Source organism: Triticum aestivum, chromosome 7B (assembly GCF_018294505.1).
Source record: "Triticum aestivum cultivar Chinese Spring chromosome 7B, IWGSC CS RefSeq v2.1, whole genome shotgun sequence".
Lineage (NCBI taxonomy): Eukaryota > Viridiplantae > Streptophyta > Magnoliopsida > Poales > Poaceae > Triticum > Triticum aestivum.
Genome location: NC_057813.1, coordinates 745,742,791 through 745,750,439, shown reverse-complemented (window position 1 = coordinate 745,750,439; position 7,649 = coordinate 745,742,791). Strand labels below are relative to the sequence as shown.

Below are 7,649 nucleotides of genomic sequence, written 5' to 3'. Positions count from 1 at the left end.
CATCTGCCTACCCCGCGCCGCCGCCTACCTGCCTACCCTGCGCCGCCCACTTCCCCCCGCACCGCCGAGCCGCCTCGTTTCCCTGCGCCGCCGCCCACGAGCTTCCCCCAACCCCGCCACCTTCCTCCGGCGAAGCCCACCGGGCCACTACCCCGCCACCACCTTCCTCCCTGCTTCTTTATTCCCCGCTGCATCGGCCCACCACGGCTCCCCTCGCGGCTTCCCCCACCAATGGATCCGATGCGCGCCGACGAGAAATCACCGGATCCCGTGCTGCGTCGTCCTCCCGCGTCTTCCCAACAACGGATGCGCCTAGCGGGGCCGGTGAGCTCAGGGGTCGCCGGCGGCTCTCTCCTCCCCGTTCCTCCACCTCCTCCCTCCCATCCCGCTGCATCCAGCCCGGGCCTCTTCCTCTCCGACCACGGCCCAAAATCCCTGCCCCGAGGTCCTCCTCTCGGTCCATGGCCAGACGCAGGCCGGGGCATCGTCCCCGACCTCCGCCAAGATTCACGGCCACCGCGCCACCCCTACCCCCCTCTCACGCCGTGCGCCCCTTCCCCGCCATCGATGGTGAGGTCAACAGCCAAGGCCGTGGCCACCTCACTTCTTCCTCTCTGTGCTCAACCTTGATGGCCGGTGAGCAGCTCCATTAGCTCCGCCGTGGGATGTCGACCTTGCCGTCATAAGCACCAAAGGCGTGGCGCTGTGCTGCAGTTCAATTGCCGCTGGAGTTCGCTGCCCGCCTGCCCCTGGAGTTGCCTTTTTTTGCTGCGTTGTGTACGTACAGTAAAAAAAACTCTGCAGTCAGCTATTGTTTTCTTGTGGTTCAGTTTTGTTATTTTTGCAGAGACAAAAGAGGACTAGCAATAGAAAAGGGAAACAAGTGTAGTGCGCGCCCCGGATGAGACTAAAATGGAACATAATTCCCCAATGACAAAAGCTGTAGTGCGGCTACCGCACGGTTGAAGTTCAGCAATATTTTGTCTTGCTTTTTCGGATATTGCTTGGGCGTTCTCCTCTGCAGTCCACTGACGAGACAGCTTGTGGTCGGATGTGCTCGCAATTCGCTTCTGGGATGTAGTACTGATAGTTTGGATGGCTTTTTTTGTTGTAAAAAAATTAAGTGCAATGCGGTTCAGTTAACTCATTTTTGCAGGAGAAGACAAAGATAAAGTGCACTGCACATGTTTGTTGAGCCTAAAAAACGTTGAATTGCACATCTAGGTTCTAGAGAAAAATGTACAGTAAAAAACTCTTGGCCGACCACTTAAGATAATTTTGAAGTTCTGTAATCGTGGTCGTGCAGTCTATCACTTTGATTCAGTATGTAAAAACGGGGAAAGAGAAACCGGGTAGTTCCTTACTCTCGACAACGCAACCCAGATTCGAGTTGTTTGCAGATTTGGAACATGAGAAAAATGCAGTTCCCTTGTTGCCAAAAAAGCAGCAAAAACGTTGAATTTTTTTCATACAATTCACTCTCTTCTCGTAGTGCAGTAAAAAAAACATGAAGGAAATGGCACTTGGGTAAAAAAAAAAAGAAGTCCACTATGAAGGACTCTTCAGTACAGTTCATTTCAAACAAAAATGCATTTAAAAACTTTGTGGTTCCCTTATTGCAGTGCACACGAAAGTAAAATTGCATTGGGAGTTGCTGTGCACTTCGTTGTTGCGTACACATGATGGTTTTCAGTCTGTTTGATGCAGTGTGGTTTCGGTCTGAAGCAGTGCACTGATCTATCTGATGCAGCGCACTTCGTTGTCGCGTACACACGATGATTTTCACTTTGTTTTGATGCAGTGTGGTTTCGGTCCGAAGCAGTGCACTCATCTGTCTGAAGCAGTGCACTTCGTTCCTCGCGTACGCATGACAATTTTCAGTCTATCAGATGCAGTGCGCTTTTCAGTCTGAAGCAGTGCACTATCTGTCTGATGTAGTGCACACGACGATTTGGGTGTCGCAAAAAACAGATTGTCCGCGTTTTTGTAAAATCGAAACTGCTCTTAAACCATAAGGAATTAGCGGAAGTGTTCTACATAAAAAAGTTGCGCCTCGTCGATATGTTTCCAACGGCATATAATTTGAATCATTTCGACCAGCAGTTTATGAAAATTTCACAAAAAACGGCTGCTGCCTCTCGTTGTCAGCCGTACGATTTTCAAAATTAACTAAAAACCATAAAGATTCTCACAAACATTCCAACATATAAAAGTTGCGCCTCGTTCGTAGCTTTCCAACAGCGTATCACACGCCTCGTTTCGATAAACGGTTCAAAAACTGGAGCGAAAACAATATGAAAATTGCTAAAAATTCAAAAAAACAGAATTCCGCGATTTAGCAAATTTGAAACTGTTCTTAAACCGTAACGAATTACAGGAAATAATAGATATGAAAAATATGCGCCTCGATCATATCTTTCCAGAGGCGTATCATTTGCTTTATTTCGATGAACGATTTAGAAAAAATCGCGAAAATACGCTCGCTGCCACTCGTCGTCCGCCGTGCCGTTTTTTAAACTGCTCTTAAACCGCAAGAAATCTCGAAAAGTGTTCAACATGGCGAAGTTGCGCCTAATCCATAGCTTTCCAACGATATATTATACGCTTAGTTCTGATAAACGGTTAAAAAACTAGAGAGAAAACAGTACCAGAAAAACACTGCATGCAAATTTTTTTGACGCGAAGTTCACTAGTCTGTATTGTAGTGCTCGTCGTCAAAATGATGCAGTGCGCTTCTATTAATATTAGCAGAATAACTATTCTGCACACCACTTCCGCACTGCACGCTCAACAGAAGCGCACTGCACACCACTTCATCATATATATTTTACAGGGCAATTACAGAGAAAACATATAAGATATCCAACACATATAACTTCATCATACATGCATAGTTCCATCCAACCATAGCAAGTTCCATGCATAGTTCCATCATACATAGAAAGTTCCATATAGGGGCATCCAACCATATATATTACAATAGTTTCATCCAACGATACATGCATAGTTCATCGATACAAAAGAAACAGAGAAAGGGATAATAAGCACTCCATCAATGCAAGCTTTCGTGAAGTGAAGGAAATCTGCAAAATAGGAAATAAGAAGGTTAGAAGAAGAAGATTAGAAGAAGAAGGAGAAGAAGAAAATGAACAAGAAGAAGAAGTATATGACATTTATGAGCTAGCTTAGGTAAAAATGACATTTATGAGCTAAATTAGGTAAAAAAGACATTTATGAGCTAACTTAGCTAAAATGGATCATTTTGGAACTAACCTAGGTAAAATGGATCATTTTGCAGCTAACCTAGGTAAAATGGATCATTTATGAGCTAACTTAACTAAAATGGATCATTTATGAGCTAACCTAGGTAAAGTGGATCATTTTGGAGCTAACCTAAGTAAAATGGATCATTTATGAGCGAACCTAGCTAATATGGATCATTTTGGAGCTAACCAAGCTAAAATGGATCATTTTGTAACTAACTTAGGTAAAATGGATCATTTTGGAGCTAACATAGGTAAAATGAACATTGCTCTCCTGACCCGTTGGATCAGGCGTATCGCCAACGTGGAGGGCGGCCTCTCGCTCACCATCATCCAGAATAAATACTTTCGGGGCCAGCCTCTAGCTTTGTGCCAGCGCTCTGGTGGATCCCAATTCTGGCAGGCAGTGATCCAGCTCCTCCCCGTGCTCCATATTGGCACGTCCATCTAAGTGGGTTCCGGGTCCTCGACCCTGTTTTGGTTCGACCGCTGGCTAGGGGACTCCCCCCTGGCCGCCCGCTTCCTGGTCCTATTTGCCATTGCGGTTGACCCCCGGATCTCCGTCGAGACGGCCCTTATTGACTTAGGGCGTCTCGCCTTCCGGTGCCCCTTTGGCCCGCTTGAGGTTGACATTGGGACGCCCTTCTCTAGGACATCGCTCTCCTGCCGATGGATGTAGAGGGCGACCCTGACTCCAAGTCGTGGCGCCTGGAGCCTTCCGGCCGCTTCTCCTTGAAATCTCTGTACGCGGCCATCGCTCATTCACTGGCCCTTTAGCCTGATCTGGGACATTGCCCCACCCCCTAAAGATCAAGATATTCCTTTGGCAGTGGATCCGGGGACGCCTCCCCCCTAGGGTTGAAGTCCGCAAGCGCAATGGCCCAGGGGACGAGATGTGTCCCTTTGTGCGTCACAATTGAGGACTCGAACCGCATCTTCTTCTCCTGCTCCACAGCCCAGTTCCTGTGGTCGTGCTTCCGTGAAACGGTCAGCGGACAGTGGTGCAATACCAACTTCCCCGACTTACTCGCTGAGATCCACGCCTCCTCCCATCGCTACCGCCATATTAGATGGTTGTGCATTGGTGTCCTTGCTTGCACGCTTTGTAACATTCGCAACAAGCTTGTCATTCAGAAAGTGCCTCTTCGACGTGCGACTAATGCGATCTTCAAAATGTGTGGCTATTTGCAGCTCTATTGGCCGCTTAGCCGCCCCTAGGACCGGATCGTCATCGGCACCCTCCTTGCCGACCTTCGATCGATGGCCTTCCGCATGGCGCCCCTGCTTCCGCCACCTCCGCCGGAGCCTGATTAGGAATGCTTCTCGTGTGGCGGCCTCTATGTGTGTCCTTTTTTTTCTAGGGCTTGTTGAGCTCTGCCCTCAGCACTAACCCTCCTGCTACCTTTTTGTGTGAGACTTGGGTGTGTGTGTGTGTGAACCTTGTTCGATGTTTGGATCGGGCGGTTTGTTTTGTATATAAGGCGGGGCGTAAGCCTTTTTCGGTAAAGGTACACGCTTAAGACGCTCGCCGATGGTATGGGAAATATCATTGACCCTCGTCTTAAGGTTGTGTATAGAGATGTTACAGAGCTTGTAGGCATCGAAGACAAACGGGATGAGCTCATCGAGGAGCTCTTTGATGGGGATGAGATGTCCAAGCAACAACTCAAGACATTGTCAATTGTTGGATTTGGAGGATTGGGCTAGACAACCCTTGCCAATGCGCTGTCTGACAAGATTAGAGTGCAGTTCGACTGTGGAGTGTTTGTTTCGGTGTCTCAGAATCCCGACATCGCAAAGATTTTCAAAGAAGATGTTGTACAGACTGGACAAAATTAAGTTTGCAAACATCAACAAATCTGTTAGGGATAACCAACAACTCGTCGATGAACTGAGAGCATTTGTTCAGGATAAGAGGTATGACTTCATTGATATAAATTCCATCTTTGCTAAGAGATCTACCGCGCTGTCCATACAGAAAAAGTATAAACATGGCTATGTCTTTATTGATATGAGAACTATGCTCAAAAAATTACGCAGGTACCTAATCGTGATTGATGACATACGGGACAAAAATGAATGGGAAATTATCAAGTGCGCTTTCTGTAACAACAGTCTTGGTAGTCAAGTAATAACAACAACTCGCATAACCAGTGCCTCTGAAGCATGTTGCCCATCTGGTGATGATATTATTCATATGATGAAACCTCTTAATGATGATGACTCCAAAAGGCTCTTCTACAAAAGAATACTCCCTCAAGGAAGTAAATGGCCTGATGAATTGGAGCAAGTATCTACAGAAATTTTGGAGAAATGTGGTGGTGTACCACTTGCCATTATTACTATAACTAGTTTGTTAGCTAGTAATGATCAACAGATAAAGCCAAAGTTTCAATGGGATAACATACTCAGTTCTATTGGCCATGGACTTGAAGAAGGTGGTACTACTAAGGATATGCAGAGAATACTATCATTCAGTTATTATAGTCTACATTCTCACCTAAAGGTTTGCTTATTATATCTCAGTATATTCCCTGAAGATTATGAGATAAGGAGAGACTGGTTGATATGGAGGTGGATAGCTAAAGGCTTTATCGACAATGGAGGACAAGAAATTAGACTATTTGAGCTTGGAGAGAGATACTTTAGTTAGCTGATAAACAGAAACTTAATTATGCCAATAGATGTTGATTTTGAAGGTAGGGTGGAAGCTTGCCGTGTACATGATATGGTACTTGATCTTATATGTTCTCTATTTAGCAAAGAAAACTTCATTACTACATTAGATGGTACAAAACAAAGGAAAAAAATCAGATTGCATGGTTCGTAGGTTATCCTTGCAAAATATCATTCTACAGCTCACCAATCAGGTCGATGCCTCAAGTATGTCAAAATCGAGATCTATTACTCTCCTTAGAACTGATGTTTATCTAATCCAAGCTCTTTCAAGCTTCAAACTTCTTCGAGTATTGGATCTAGAAGGTTGCTATCTAAGGGAAAGTATGCATACCCACCAGATTGATCTAGGTATGTTGAGAATTTATTACACATGAGGTACCTAGGGCTGAAAGATACCCATCTTGACGTGCTCCCCATCGATATAGGAAAGCTACATTTTTTTGCAAATACTCGACTTAAGAACGAGTGGATCTATCGAGGTGCCATTAAGTGTTATTCAGCTAGGACAATTGATGTTCCTATAGGTCTATTCTTTTACCAGATTGCAGGTTGGGATAGGGAAGTTGGTGTCCTTGGAAGAGCTAAATGGTGTGTGGGTGGGTGAAAGTGATGAGATTGAGAAAGAGCTTGGGAATCTAGTGGAGCTGAGGTGCTCCATCTTTGGTGGCAAGAACATGACGAGAGTGCGTTTAATTCTTTGTTAGTGTCCCTGGCCAGTCTTAAGATTTATCATTCTGGGTATGAGACATTCGATGTCAGCTGGGATAGTTGGGTGCCCCCTCCACACCTCCACACATTTCATTTTCTTGGTTGTACCTCAACATTGCCTAGATGGATTAATTCATCCTTGTTTCCCATCCTCATCTGCTTGTATGCAGGAGTGAATAGAGTGACGCCAGAGGTTGGCATTCAGATCCTTGGGAAATTGCCTGCTATTCCTACTCTATGTTTGAGAATCACTAGCAGCCAATACACTCGTGTCAAAAGGTTCATCATTGGTGATGATGCATTCCCTTGCCTTAAAGTGCGCAGATTCGAAAAATTTCAGACAGGGCCAAGGCGTGAATTCCGTGCCTTTATTGCCCGAGCGTCGCACATCGTTAGTGGTGACTTGGATGTTGACACGGGACACCTCTCTTCCCTCCAGAAAGTGGTAATTATTTGGTCCGACGAAACTACTTGCCAGCAGTGCAAAATATGCCAAAATATGCTGGAGCTCACATTGGACACCCATCCCAACTGTCCCACACTTCGTTGGAATCAGACCCGTAAGTCTTTTTCTCACACAGCCAGGCCATGTGTAAGCTTTGACAGAATTAACTAGCTTAATTACATTAGCCAATCCTAAAAGTTCTTCTGCCTTCGATCCGTGGTAAGCCTCCTACTCCCTCCGTTCCCAAATATTTGTCTTTCTAGGCATTTCAAATAAACTCAACATACGGATGCATTTAGACATATTTTAGAGTGTAGATTCACTCATTTTGCTCCGTATGTAGTCACTTGTTAAAATATCTAGAAAGACAAATATTTAAGAATGGAGGGAGTACTTACCAGAATAAATAGTTATATGGCATTCGAACCCCACCTTCATGGTTGCATTCAAATTAGCTGGAATGTATGACCTAATATCTGTCCCAGCAATACAAATTAATGCTCATTCCTTATTTTTTTCAAAGCTTCACCCAAGGAACAGAAAGGAGCAAGAGG

General features: G+C 45.3%; 1 pseudogene; it reads left to right on the top strand.

Moving 5' to 3' along the window:
- Positions 1-4,139: 4,139 nt before the first annotated feature.
- Positions 4,140-6,826, top strand: LOC123158736 (disease resistance protein RGA5-like; annotated as a pseudogene).
- Positions 6,827-7,649: the final 823 nt, after the last annotated feature.